The following is a 15,447-nucleotide window of genomic DNA, read 5'->3' as shown; positions in this document are numbered from 1 at the left end:
TGCGGATGCTTAGTGGCATGGTTGCTGTAGCTCAGTAATGGGGGAATAAAGTTTAGATGGGTTAGCATTAAAGGAAATTGTCAAGGTTGTTTCTGGCTTCTAGTATTCTTAATAGTGTATTTTTATTATTGTTTGTAACATAATCCCATAGCATAATTGAACTACTTTTCAAGCATGCTGTAGTAGGTTTTCTTTTGTGATAGTAATCACCCTACCTCTTCTCTGGGTGATGAGTGGCCCTATGAGTGCACTTCCTAGTACTCTTTAATTGGTCACTGTTATCAAAGGGGTAGTAAGCTCTTGATTTAACACCATGGGTGCTTTTTAAGCAGTCCTTCCTAGTACTGGGTGAATTAGGAAAAACACGGTCCTCGTTTAGTTAATGGCTCATTTTGCTCTGCTCTACTGCCCTCACTCTGCATGTTTTTCTTTTCTCCCCTAGCATTAGAATATATAAACAACTGCTTTCCCTTACACTTTTAACTGTCATTATATTAAGAAATCAGTGAGCAGGTGATCGGGCCTTCCTACAGTTGATTCTTTTTCCTGATGCTATGGACCCAAGACATCAAATAGGTTTCAAGTTCCAAGCCAAACAATTTATAGTAGCCACCTGGTACACTGATGAAGAATGTGTAGCCAGTCTAGCTCAATGGGAAAGCAGGTCATAATTGATTAGTAATTATCTGCCAACAGCTTATGATAGGAGAGATTCAAAACACAAGCTATTATTCCTAACTGGGAAATGAACAAGGGGTAGTAGAAGGGGAGGTGGGTGGGGGGGGGCGGTGACTGGGTGACGGGTGCTGAGGGGGGCAATTGACAGGATGAGCACTGAGTGTTATGCTATATGTTGGCAAATCAAACTCCAATAAAAAATATACAAAAAAGAAGACGCATGCTATCATTATAGGCCATGGGAACAAAACCTAAAGTCCTCAGGAGAAAGAGAGTGAGGATTAAGGGGTGAGAATAACTATTTCCTTAGTGTTCAAGGGCTTTTGGAGGACTGTATTCTTTCCCCAATACACCACATGGATCTGAACAGAGGGACGATAGTTGGGGAGTAGAGAAGAGACAGGAATTTATATCCACTTTGGCTGGAGTTCTCTTCCCTCCTGGAATCCAAATTTAAAAGATTTTCCTTTTGTAAAGTGCGCTGATACTTCCCAGGTAACAGGACAAAACACAGTTCACCACCAACCAAGGCAAACCAGTTCGGAATAGTACCGTTTAAACGTTTCCCACTCAAGATTGTTTGCAAGGCTTTATAAACACCATTTTTCCTGTCACCATTTTTTCCTAGCAATATTTTTGGTAGGCAGCCATTTGCTATTTAGTATGTTTACCTGAGTGGGAGGATCCAATTTTCAGTCCTGAGGGATCTGAGCTCTCAGCTGCCCTACCTGTAGAGTTTTAGTAATGGACCATTATGTTGATCTCTGGGGACTGTAGACCAACAGGACTACCCAGGAGATTCCCCCAGGCTCCTTCCATACTCTTCTCTGCCCCACCAGATGTTGCAGCTCCCTTATTCTCCTATATTATGTCAGTCATCCCCCCATAAAAAATAGCCTAATCTTTTGTCTGGTTGCCTAGTGGGCCCCAAATGCCTGGGTGTCAAAATGTAACTTCCAGCCACTGAAGGCACAAGTTGCACAATCAGAGTGTTAACTGTCTTGATCTGCTTCCTGTCATACTGCTATGTTTCCCTCAACCTGCACCTATGATCTCTTGGGGATTTTTCTATGACCAGGTGAGTAAAGGGAAAACTTAAGCCTAAAACGTACATGCCGGTCCCAAAGGGGTTTCTTACAGTATTACAACTTCACTAAGGCCTGCCCTGCCTTCTTCCTGAGACCTCTCTGGTATTTGAACTTCACATGCTGTCTCTCCTACTGGATTTTAGGCTCTGGATTGCTGTTCTCAAGACCTGCTTTTTTCATCTTTCTTCTGCCTCTGATCCCAACGCCCACCCCTCTTTGGCTTAAAACTTGACTGGAATCCTCTTACCCCCAATCCTGCTCTAGCCAACAGTGCACTCTAAAATCTAACCACAACTTGATAGGATGAGCACTGGGTGTTATTCTATATGTTGGCAAATTGAACACCAATAAAAAATAAATTTATAAAAAAATAAAAATTAAAAAATATAAAACCTAACCACAAGATTGGAAAGCCTCCTTACTATACTCAGATTCCTGAAGACTGAATCGCAACTAATTTGATTAACTATTTAATGATATCATGGATTAGCTTTCATTTTCTGCTAACTACTCATCATTTGGGCAGAACTCAGGTTACCAGACACTGAATACTTACTCAACCTCTATTATCAGTGAGCAGTTTACTCTGAAGATGATTTGTTAAGGTCCAGACTAGCTATGGAACCAAGCCTGCAAAGAATTTCTGTGTTAAGTCTAAAAGTGTTCTTGTCTTCTTTCCAAATATAGAGATAAACATTCTTGGCAATATGGGCATACATTCTAATTAATTAGTCAAAAGTTGTATAGAAATAGCAATACTTTGTATGCCAGAAAAAGTACTGGTGGTAGTTAATAAATAATAATTATATTCTCATTTTCAGTAATCAGAAAAATAGTTTGAATAGAACAGATGAATGGTTTCCCACAGCTGAATAAAAATCAAAATAATTAGCATAGTATCATAAAAGTTCACTTTAGAGACAAGCTATTTTTAGGACTCTATCATTGCAAATATCCTAAGATATCCTACACAAAATAAATAAAAGAACAAATGAAAACCGCCAGGAACAGCTCCAATGACTTATTCTGAATAAGAATGAAAAATGCTTGGACTTGGAAAAACAAAGTGAGAAATAGACCAAAATGTCAACTCAAGCCACTGTCCACATAAAACATACCAGTAAAGTGTACAAACCGCAAACCTAGGTCCTAAAAAGCAGGGATCCACTACATGATGCCAAAAACATCGTCAGGAAGTCCCAGCTAATTGAAAAAGGTACGAGAATTGTTCACAACTTGAAAATAACCGAGTAAAATCTGTTGTCACAGAAAGGATAGAGTTCATTAATTTCCCATCTCCTGAAGGTAGAAGTCAATGGACTGTAAACAGGCCATTCAAGCTTAAAGATTTATTATTTACCTACTTCTAAATAGTTTAGCATCATTAAACAGAGTAACAAGGCGCAAAATTCAAGACTAAATTAAGTCACGTAAATAGTGTTCTTATAGATATTGGTTCAAGTAAATATGGGCACTATCCTAAATCTACTGATGAAGTGACATTTTTAAAAAATAACAAGAAAGCAGGATGTCCAAGGCTCTAATGCTGGAATTTTGGACACATTGTACATTACAGGTTTCTGGCTATAGAATCCAGAACTTTGACAGCACAGATTATAATTACATCGCTGTAGGAAGTTCTAGATTCTATAGCCGTAGTTGGATGATTGAGAAATGCATTTCCAGATGTTTGCTGACCATCTCCACAGTGTGCCCCACATGTATCTTCGATTCAGTATGCCCAAACCGGACTCCTTGTTTGTCCCCTGCCTTGCCAAAAACAGAGCAAAACAAAAACTTAAGACAAACTGCTCCTCTCATTTTCTTATCTGAGAATGGTGTCCTCGTTCTTCCAGTCACTCACACCGGACACCTTGGAGCCATGCTTACTTAATACCCCCTTCTCACTGCCTATATTCAATCCATCACCATGTCCTATTGATTCTGCCTACAAAATAGCTCAAATTTGACCAGTTCCTCCATTAGCATCAACCAAATTCATCATCAGCTCGCAGATCCTTTACTGCAAAAGCCTCCTAAGCGGTCTCTGTCATTCACTTCAGATCCTTCCTATTTATTCTCCATGCAGCAACCAGACTGATTTCTCCCCCAAAAATGAAAATCTGGTCATGTCACACTGTTCCTTACACTCCTTGATGACTCCCCCTTGCTCCTGTGGAGGAACAGGTATAAAGGGCCAAATTATTCCAAGGACCTCTAAGGTCTTGCATGGCCAGATCTGGGACAGAGTGTGTCTGGGCAGTACAGAATTCCATCACTTTGAATCATAAGATTCCATTGACTCAAATGAGATTAAAAGTTTAACCCTAATAAAATTAGGTAAGGACAAAACCTAGAAGACATCCAAATAACCTATGGGGTCCAGGGCTGCAAAGTTGTACCCCAGTTAAAATGCATGGGCTTGGGGCCACCAGGGACCTAGTGGGTCAAATCAGGTAATTAGAAGTAGCTCAGCATGTTTGACTTGGATAGGATCATCCATGAAGTAGCACCCAGTTCTCCAATTTCTAAGCTTCTCTAATCTGCACCCATTATTACAGTCACACATCTTTGACCCTGTAACAATATCATAGGCAAAATCTTTGAGCAAGTACAACCCATCAGTGATGGTAACTCCGCTCTCCTAGTTGGATAAGTGATTTTGCAAACGCAGGAGAGAAAATACAGGATACCCAGTTAAATTTCAGTTTCTGAAATGGTATTGGTGGTTCATCTGAAGTTCAAACCTAAATAAGGTATCTTATGTTTTATCAGCTAAATCTGACAATCCAAGCAGTAAAATATAGCAATAAGTATGTAAATATCAAAGCAAAGCAAACCCTCAGTAAATATTTTTTTCATCTTAGGCATACATTATGATAATCTGTATGTGGGTTTGTAATTTAAGGTATTTGAAACATTTAATAGAAATGGACCTATTAGAGATTCTAAAATGATAGCTTTAAAATGTTTAATTATCATTAAACTACTGAAAAGGGTAAGATAATTTTGTTACGTGAATATAAAAAGCTCGAAAGCTTATCAGAATGTGACTTATTACCATTATAATTGTGACTAATTAAATTTGTAAGCATTAATGCGGGGCTTAGAAACATTTTGCTTATTAGGTATGTAAGATTACCCCATTAAGCACTGGAAAGGTTTACAGGAATCAAACTTACTACGTTTTAAAATGTATTTAGGGTAGAAATTTAAGGGAAAGTCTATTAAGAGTTACTCAGAGAACAGGTAATTTTTTTAAATGTTTGTACAAAAATACTAGATTTAGGACTAGAATGTCGAACATAAAGGTGTAAAAAAAATTTGATCTTCAACTTAGAGCTTTGATTAGTGAACATTAAGGTGATCACAACTGAATACAGCTTCACCCTCACCACACCCCAGTCACAGTGGACTTGTTTCGGGGGTTTCTAGGCTGCTTCCCACCATGGGTATTTGCCCCAGGTGGCTCCCTCTTCCTTGAGGCTATCGTACTCCCACACCCCACCAGCCCCTGATTAACTCCTCTCCTTTCAGATGTCAGCTAAGGCTTCAGAACTCCCTAACTAGGTCAAATCTCAGTACACACTCCCACACTATAGGGATAAGAGGCTATTAGCGGTTATGGTTATCATTGCTGTTATTTCTGGATTTCTCACCTCTTCCTTTTCCTTCCTGGCACTTGCCTTAGTTATAATTAGGGTCTCTTTCTCTAGAAGTTCCACAAGGGCAAAGACTACATTTGTCCTTAGTCATCATTTTATTCTAGAGGGACGGTAGCATCTGTAACATACTAGCCACTCAATAAATATTTGTGGGAACCGGAGGCAGAGGTCAGCAAAGATAGATCAGCTTGCATCTTTTTGAACTGTGGGGCTGAGAACCTACATCAGCATTTCCGCTCACAGAGCCCCTTTTTCTCCTTGCAAACCCTGGCTCTCTCCCCTCTGTGTAGACAGAAGGGAAGTTTATATTTATACTTGGGAGAAAACCAACAAGTTTAGGGACACCAGGCTGGAAACAAAAGCCTTACATGAAAGTCCAAATATTGAATGTCAAGAGGTGTCAGTGGTCCCCTTTCCCTGATTGGCCCCCAAAATGCTGTTAGCCAAGTTCCCATCACCCAGGAAGAATGGAGCAGTTCTCTCCAGAGAGACACTGACAGCCAGTCCCTCATTATTTATTGCCCTACAATGCTACCAGTCAAAACCACTACTCATCAACAGAAGCTGATCAGGTTTTTTGTGCATAGCCATTAAATACAATGGAGAGCAGATCTAAAGAAAGTCTCCAACATAAAAGACCAAAATAAACGACTCTAGTGGACCTAGACAGTCCATAAGGTGGGGAGGGGAAGCTTCAAAATATTTATAATTAACAGCCTTAGGATTAGAAATATTGAATCTGAAAATAGTAAATCGAGGATATTTTTCCAAAGAAAACCAACAATATTGGAGGATAAGAAAGAGCTCCTGGAAATTTAAAGCATATTGGCCAAATTTTAAAATCCATTAGAGGTGGGAGGAGATGAAGTTTCGTTCTACTTTTGGGAAATAGTCTCAAGACAAAGAGAATAAAGTGACTAAATGTAAGAAAAAAAATTTTATTAAAAAAAAGCCACTTGGGGAGAACCTACACCCAAATAAGAGAAGTTTCAGAAATGGAGAATGAGGAAAGCAAAGGGGTAGGAAATCATAGAAATAAAACAAGAAAACTTCCCAAAACAGAAGGGCATGTTTCCACATTAAGAGGACGCACTGAGTGCTCAGCACCAACTCTCATGATCAAGAGTTAAATCAGAATAAAGACTTTTTTAAGATTCAAGGGATCGGGAACAGTCATTCCCCCATGACTCCTCCCAAGTTGGAAAACCTCCGTCTCTTCCCTCCTGTGTTTCTCCTTTACTCCCCCACAGCTGCCACCCTCACACCACTTCGGCCCCCAGATGTGTGGGTTTTCCCCACACCACCAAGCAGTTCTCCTGTGCGAGCTGATGTCCTACGATCCAACCTCATCCCGACACCATCCGGCTGGAGATAGCGTCAGACCCTGCAGGTTAAGGGCTTGGTCCTCCAAGACGGCCCTGGCCACCCCCTACTTCAGACTCCAGTTGCCAAGTCCGGGTTGTCACCTGTGCTTCTGACCCCCTAGCTACAGATCAGAGGTTCCAACGACCATGGGTGGAATTAACTGGCTGCAGCGGCTCACAGAACTCAGAGAAACATTTTACTTACTAGATTACTGCTTTATTACAAAGGATATTAGAAGATACGAATCAACAGCCAGATGAAGAGATACATAGGGCGAGGTCCCGAACAAAGGAGCGTCTGTCCCCGTGGAGGTTGGGGCCCGGCAAGGCGGCACGTGGATGCATCCTGGTTCACTAACCCGGAAGCTCTCCGAACCCGTCCTTTTTTGGGGTTTTATGGAGGCTTCATTACACAGGCGTGATTGATTAAATCATTGGCCATTGGTGATTGAACTCAATCTTCAGCCCCTCTCCCCTCCCCGGAGGTCAGGGGGTGGGACTGAGCGCTCCAACCCCCTATTCACGAGGTTGGTTCCCCTGGCAACCAGCCCCCATCCTTAGATTACCTAGGGGCTTTTCCAAAAGTCACCTCATTCGCATAACAAAAGACACCTTTGTTGCTCTCATCACTTAGGAAATTTCTAGGGTTTTAGGAGTTCTGCGCTTGGGACAAGACCAAATACAAATTTCTTATTATAAATCACAGTTCACACCTTCTTAGCAAGCTCTCTGCACCAAAACAAAGAAGGAAACCAAGAAAGCAGAAGAGGTGGAGCCCAGGAAGCTGGGGATCAGGAGAAGAAAGAACATGAGAGACTCCTAACTCTGGGAAACGAACTAGGGGTGCGGTGGAAGGGGAGGTGGAAGGGGGTTGGGGGTGACTGGGTGACGGGCACTGAGGGGGGCACTTGACGGGATGAGCACTGGGTGTAATGCTATGTGTTGGCAAATCGAACTCCAATAAAAAAATATCCAAAAAAAAAAGAAGCAGTGAAGACAATTCCTCCAAGACAATGGTGAAAGAAAACCCCGAGAAGGGCAGTTGGAGACTGGTTTGGAGAGTGAGTGATCCAGAGTGGAGCGGGGAAGGTGGGGGTGCGGGACAGGAGAAGGTGGGGGGAAGAGTGAAGGAAACAGAGGAGGGGCTGAAAGGACACCTGATACGTGTGATTGTAACAAGCGGTTTTTGCGGTCTGATCGAGAGTCTAGGGAAAGTGTAGGGGGTAGCATATAAATAAAACAGAAAAAAAAAAAACACAGGAAACAAGGGAATTATGAACTCTATGGAAAGTAAACTTGTACAATTTTTAATAGTTACAGCACACTATATGGCTCAGCTGTGTACAATATTTACATCATCAGAATACCGTTTGCACAGATAATATTGATTTTTTAAATCATAACTACAGAAAGAATGGGGGTATAGGTGTAGGGGGCCATGAGTAATATAAATCCAGTTTCCATAGTTGCAACTCAGTGAATGATGTGTAAAATGTAAAAAGCAAGAAATAACTGTAGAAGCATATCACAAGGAATATGGAAATAGTCCTTATTCCAGACCAGGATAAAAGCTGACGAAGGTAAAAGTAGTTGCACCTGGAGAACTGGGGAAAAGGACGGGAGTAAGGGGTGAGGATTAGGGACTCCTGTTGTTCAAGACTCGAAATACAATTTAATTTTTTGAGTTGTGTAATCTTTTTAAAAAAATTGTATGAGAACGGGACACCTGAGTGGCTCAGTGGTTGAGCATCTGCTTGGTCTCAGGGCGTGATCCTGGGGACCTGGGATCAAGTCCCACATCGGGCTCCCTGCAAGGAGCCTGCTTCTCCCTCTGCCTGGGTCTCTGCCTCTCTCTGTGTGTCTCTCATGGATAAATATATAAAATCTTTTTTAAAAATCTATGAGACAAACTGGAGTGCCTAACATTGCATACAACAACCTTTTATTACACAATGAATAATGGGTGTGTTGCCGATGGTAGTGAGCAGCACCCATGCTGCCTGTTACCTCTACCTCCAAAAGAACCGCCTAATGACTGTGTTCAGGAACTTGAGTTCGAACTCTGCCTGCCACATACCGGCTCTAAGACCACAGAGAAGGGACTAGCTCCCTGAGCCTCAGTTTCTTCAGCTGTAAAATGGGGGTAATACTATGGATCTCAAAAGGTTGTTGTGAGGAATTAAGGAGTTACTAGTGAAAGCTAAGGTAATGATGCCATGCTCCCCCATAAAAGACCTCAAGGCTCCTGTTGCCTTTACAATGAGGTCAGACTCCTCTGGGGTGCCCTGTTGGCTCAGTTAGTAGGGCGTGGGATTCTTGATCTCGGGGTCATGGGCTCAAGCCCCACGTTGCAGGTAGAGTTTACTTTAAAAAACTTAAAACGTGGGGGTCCCTGGGTGGCTAAGAGGCTTAGTGCCTGCCTTCGGCCCAGGGTGTGATCCTGGAGACCCAGGATAGAGTCCCGCATCAGGCTCCCTGCATGGAGCCTGTGTCTCTGCCTCTCTCTCTCTCATGAATAAATAAATAAAATATTTTTTTTAAAATAACTTAAAACATGTTATAAATAAATAAAATGAAGTCAGAATCCATCAAAGAACTCCACAGTCTACACTCGGTCCTCTTTATTCTATCTTCCACCCCAATCCTACTGGCATTTTACAATCCAGCTTTATCAGATTATTTGCCATTCACCAAGTGCTTTCACATAAGTACATTTCTGCTTGCAAACCCTCCTCTTGCCTCCTGATTCTCCCGGCCCCCACCTCACTATACCCACCTGTAGCAGTCCTGGCCTCTCATTGCACAGCTCAAACCACACTTCTTTTGCAGACTTCCCTAGATCTCACCTGTCACAAGTCATCTACCCATCCCCCCGTATTCCCACTGGGCTCCATATTTCCATTTTACCACAATTCTTTGGATGCATCTGCTGCTCCCTCAAGACCACTGCTTTTTTTTCTTTTTTTTTTTTAATTTTTTTTTATTGGAGTTCAATTTGCCGATATATAGCATAACACCCAATACTCATCCCATCAAGTGCCCCCCTCAGAGACCACTGCTTTTTAGAGTGTGGATCAGAATCACCTGAAGTTCTTGGTAGCAATTCGGACTCCAGGGCTCCACTTGAGCCCAACGCAATCAGAAGCTCTGCAGATGAGCGCTAAAAAAAAAAAAAAAAAAAAAAATCCACGTTTTCGGGACACCTGGGTGGCTCAGCGGTTGAGCACCTGCCCCTGGCTCAGGGTGTGATCCTCGGTCTCGGGATCGAGTCCCACATCAGGCTCCCTGTATGGAGCCTGCTTCTTTCTCTGCCTTTCTCTCTCTGTGTCTTTCATGAATAAATAAAATCGTTTTTAAAAAAAAATCTGCATTTTTCACAAGCTCACCAGGTAACTCTTAGGCCTGCTAAAGTTCTGGTCATTTGCTCAAGACTGAGACACCCCTCCAAAGGAATCACGCCTCATTCTTTTGTAGATTTGTTCTCCCTTCATATCTGTTGCCCAGGTCACAGGCATCATTTAATAAAGACTTTAAACCATAATTTAATGTGGTCACAAGGGGATCTTGGAACGGAAGCCATAGCTGCAAACTTCAGGAACTCTCCAACACCTTCTCCAACTTAGTTCTCAGTGAATTTTACTTTGAAGACAAGGGAAGGCACTCAGAGATCTCAACGATATCAAGATGCATCATTCTCCTTTCTCTCCACATTTCCAAATCCACTCGTGGCTTTTCAGAAATGTATAATAAAAGGTGTAGCTTTTGATATCTACTACACTAGAAAAGAACTCTGTAGCAGTTCTTAATCAGAATGAGAATAATGTGCTTGCCCTTCATCCCCGCAGCTTTTAATATCTGTACACTACATTTAATCATCTGGGCCCCCTAATTTACTGACATTTAAATGATCTCAAATTAGATTTCCTGGAGCACTGTTCCAAATAAGTAACTTTTTAAGATAATGCAAGGTCTTATTAGTTGCAAATCATGCCAGTGGTTGCCACTTGCAGCTTCTACACCTTCCTGAAAAATTACCCTATTTCTATTTAAAGAATTTTTTTTCAGTGTGGCCAGAGTATAAAACTATATAACCATCTGAGTTTTTACATTTTACAATAACATCAAAAAAGTACGACATAATAGATAAGAGGCTTCTTTCTCATCCTTATGCAAAGCAGTTTCAAATACTTTAAACCCCTTAAATTTAAATTTATATAATAGTATTGTTATATTTCTACTGTATTCCTTTCACATGTGTCATTACATTTGGTCGTCAAAACATCCCTGTGAGGCTTAATAGAGTTGCTATTATTTATTCAGCCTTAGAGATGAAGAAAATGGGTTTCAGGGCAGTCATGTGACTTAGCCCAATGCCTAACCATTAGAGCTGAAACCCAGTTCTTCTGACACTTAAAAACATGTTCATTTAACTATAGCAGAGTTTCTCAGGCTTTTTGGACTGCCACAATCAGGACACATATCCCTAAGGTGTAATTACTCACTTATTCTCACCAACTCAAGACACCACTGATCATGTACTAACAAACTGTAGCCACTCCAACTCCCTACAAGTGCCTTTCAGAGATGGTGAGATCACACGATGCAGGCAGGCAGCACCTACTTCACATACACCCAAAGCCGGGGCATCTTAGACTCCCTATTGGAAATGGACGGCAGAGTACAGGTGCCCTCTTCGTGGTATGCTAAGCCTACAGCCTTACCCCTATTCCTATGAAGGTAGCATACACAAGCCCTGGCCTGCATAGAAGGGTATCTCCCGTGGACATGGTGCTCAATGATTTCAGAAATGCTAGAGATCACAAGTTCCCTCAAAACTTGGGGACTTCACTGAATTGACAGCTCATTAGGATTTAATGCATTAACTATTCCAAAGGAAACATCATGTCACCCTAAATTACTCCAGGCACAATGACCAGAACCAAGAGGTGACCGTCTCAAGCCAAGGAGGGAGACTTCAAGAAAGCCACCTGGAGAGCTTGTCATATATCTCCTGGAGTTTGGAGAACCTATGAACTGGTTCCTACTGTCACCTGGAAGTCTAAAGATGAGAGACAGGAGAAGGTAGGCTATAGGGGAACAGCTGGCATGGCCAAAGTTTAATGGGAAAAGGTGTTTTCCTTGGGCAACAATAAACACTGAGAAAGATGGGTGTGAGCCATCCTGAAAGGACCCAATCCGAGAGATCTGACTACCAAGGCAGTGGTATCTCCAAAGAAAATGTGCATCAAAAAAAAAAAAAATGTGCGTCAGGTGTACTGTCAGAAGCAGGAGGAGAATGGTGGGAGGAGTCAAAAGTAGTCAGTTCTGAGGATGTATGACCCACGCTAAACATGGTATGGTGGAATGTCCCCATGGCGGGTGACTCCAGAGAATCCTTAAAAGCACTTCACAAGAAAAAGAGGCAGCACTGGGGCCCTGTAGCACCCCCAGAGCATGCTAATGCAGCATTAACACTGCACCATCAAGTAGGATCTTGTCCATTTCCTTCCATCCATTGGATCTGGACGATCCAAATGAGGTGAGAAACAGCATCAAGGGTGGAAGAGTAGAAGGGCGATTGCTGAGAGGAATGGAAGAAAGACTGACTAGACCCCTTTGGTAGACTCTATGATGTGCTGCCCAACTCCTCTGTCAGGAATGAAGGACTCACTCCCCTATCCTCTGGAGGGCTGCCAATTGACAGCCCTCAGCTCTCAGCCCCTTAGAGGAGATTGTCTCAGCTGAAAGAAAAGACACTTTGCCTCAGGTCACATGCCTTTTCAGGGGTGGCCGTTCAATGCAGGTATAAAGGCCTGGTCTCTTCACCCAACTCGAGAGGATTCTAAAGGGTCATCTCAGCTTCAGAGCTCCTCCACAGGGTTGGCCGAGACCAATGAGGTGCATTGCAGCTCAACTTCTTTCCCTACCCAATCCTGCATTTTTCTCCTCCCTTTCTATCCACAGGTGTTGAACCCAAGAGCACTCTCTAATGAACCACCTGCTCACTCATCTCCATCTCAGAGTCTGCTTCCTGGGAAGACCACCCACAACAGCTCCGACTTCCCTACTGGATTCTTCTGAGTCCAGGTTAGGCCAGGAGCTGTGAGGGAGGAGGGCAACTTTAAATCGAAAGACACTTAAGTTCTGGTTTTTATCTGACTGAGCTTTTTAATCCTTAAGATTGCGACTGTTCATTAAAAACTCTGCATGACAGAAAAAGTGATGGAATCTGCCTGAGATTCTGTACAAGAGCAAGAAGGGAGATCTTATGGAATGGATTTGAAAGTCACTTGTGACAAACTAAAGTAACTTCTTGATTTCACCCCACCGAGTCCAGCCTGGGCAATAAGCTAGTTATGTAGATCACAGCTCGGTTTTCCTTCTTCCCTAGTACTCCATTTGGGACATGATTGCTGTTACCTTCAAATTTGTCTCCATAGGAAAACACGCAGTGATTTTAATGATGCTGCCAGAACTCCAAATGTGTGACGTCACTCATTTGGATGCGCCTTCAGAGGGTTTGTTGATTGGCTCTTTAGTTTCTCCTCAATGGTGGCAACTCTCTTTTCCATGAACCCATTTTTTATTTTCAGGTATATTTAAAAGTGACCCAGCCAAACTGCTGAATCGAGTAGATAATAATGTATTCAGTCCAACATACATTTCAAAGTAATGCTATAAGAAAGACACCTTCATTTGGCTGGATGACTGCCTCTAAAAGCAAGAAGAACTCTGAACATATTTTGAGCAATGGCAAGCTCTTTAGGATGAAATGAATATTCTTTTTTTATAATTTTATTTATTTATGAGAGACACAGAGAGAGAGGCAAGGACACAGGCAGAGAGAGAAGCAGGCTCCATGCAGGGAGCCCAATGTGGGACTTGATCCCGGGTCTCCAGGATCACACCCTGGGCGGAAGGCAGATGCTCAACCACTGAGCCACCGAGGTGTCCCTGAATATTGTTATATGTCTAAGTTCTGGTGTTTTCTGGGCATCATCTAGAATTGTCCATTGCACTACTATTTGATAGGTAACTCAGGAAGGCTCTGAAGATGGAAGGGGATCCCCCTGGTGCTCGGGATGCCAGACGAAGAACAGCCAAAAAAGTATTGAAGGCAAAGAGCCTCACACCAGGTTCTGTATCAGGCAGCCTCTGTTAGTTGTTGAATTGACAAAAACAGAGATGTGGGACACTGTCACACTGTCATGCTATTGCAACACATAAAATGTCACCCCATTCCCATTCCCATCACACATACTTGTATTACAAAATATAGAAAAACTTTGTATAAGGCACAACCGAAGTTTGATTCACAAATTAACAAAATGGGATTTGGGCCAGAAATCACTTTTACATGCATTAGCAAGGGTAGAGCACAAGCCTCAGTGCTCTGAGGGCCAAACAGAGCAGGAAAAATTGGATGAGCTGACAACTGGTTGCTTTCACAATCCTTTCCCATGGAGGACCTAGATCTAAGCATCCTCCGTCTTATTACAGCCCTCAAATGTCAGCCCACTCTACAGAAGTTGAAAGAATGTACAATCATCCACCTTTCCCCTGGGCACAGAAGGTTTACAATAGGATGGATCCCAGAGCTGAAATCAAGGGTATGCATCTAGTAGGAGAACAAAATAGGAATGGGGAAAAGAAGAGGGTACGGATTTTTAATACCTCAGTCTCAGTGCAAAGCCTGGGGTGTGAAAACTCTGACATCACAATAAGAAAAATCGATAGCCTTCTTTTTTCCTCTACAAAGCAAACAGCAAGCATTTATAGAGCAACTGTGTTAGGCCTAGAACAGAGTTGACCACTTTAGGGGATAGAGAAATGAATGAGACACGGACCATGGCCTTGAAAAGCTCACGCTGCAGAGAGCTGTGGACGTAAATAATCACAGAACAGTGTGGTACGTGGCCCCAAGGCCCCACAAGAGCAGTTATCACTACTACCCTTAGTAAGGAATTCGCGGGACCATGTGGTAGAGACACCACTGACATCACCAACTCATAACTATTTTGTGTCTATCCATTCCCATCCCAAATTGCCCCTAAATGAACCACTCCTAGACTCTTGAAGTGTTCTGTTTCACAAGAGGACTACCTCGTTTTATAAAAGAAAGTGCAGAATGTTAATTTTTAGATCTCCATTATGTATACAAAGCTTCACAAAAGTACTCTTATATTAGCTAGATATAGAAACTTCTGAAACAAACTACAGTGGAAATGAATAGCTTTTGACAAAGAAGTAACAGGAGGGCGGTGTTTGTTTCCAACAAAAATGTGACACTGTTACATCAACCCACCCAGTCTCCCAGGGATTCCAAAACGCAGCTAATGTGTCAGAGTATGCCATTACCTCTCGCTATTTCTGTATCAAAGAAATGAATTCAGTATTTCAATTATATTCTTCCCTGTGGGGCAGGATAGCTAATGTATTATTTATTTAACAAAAGAATTAAAATTAAAATGCTAGCACTTCCATAATTTGGTCTAATTTCTCATCAATGAAAATAAAAGATAAAATTGGCAGAAAGTGAAACACATGTAGGTCTTAACTGTTTAACTCCCTCAATTCGGATATCAAACTTTTGAGCTAAATGACCCTTTGGAAGGCCAGTTGTAAATAACAAATTTATTTGATTGCACCAAT

This window comes from Vulpes lagopus, chromosome X, assembly GCF_018345385.1.
Source record: "Vulpes lagopus strain Blue_001 chromosome X, ASM1834538v1, whole genome shotgun sequence".
Classification (NCBI taxonomy): domain Eukaryota; kingdom Metazoa; phylum Chordata; class Mammalia; order Carnivora; family Canidae; genus Vulpes; species Vulpes lagopus.
Note: the sequence above shows the minus strand (reverse complement) of the source record.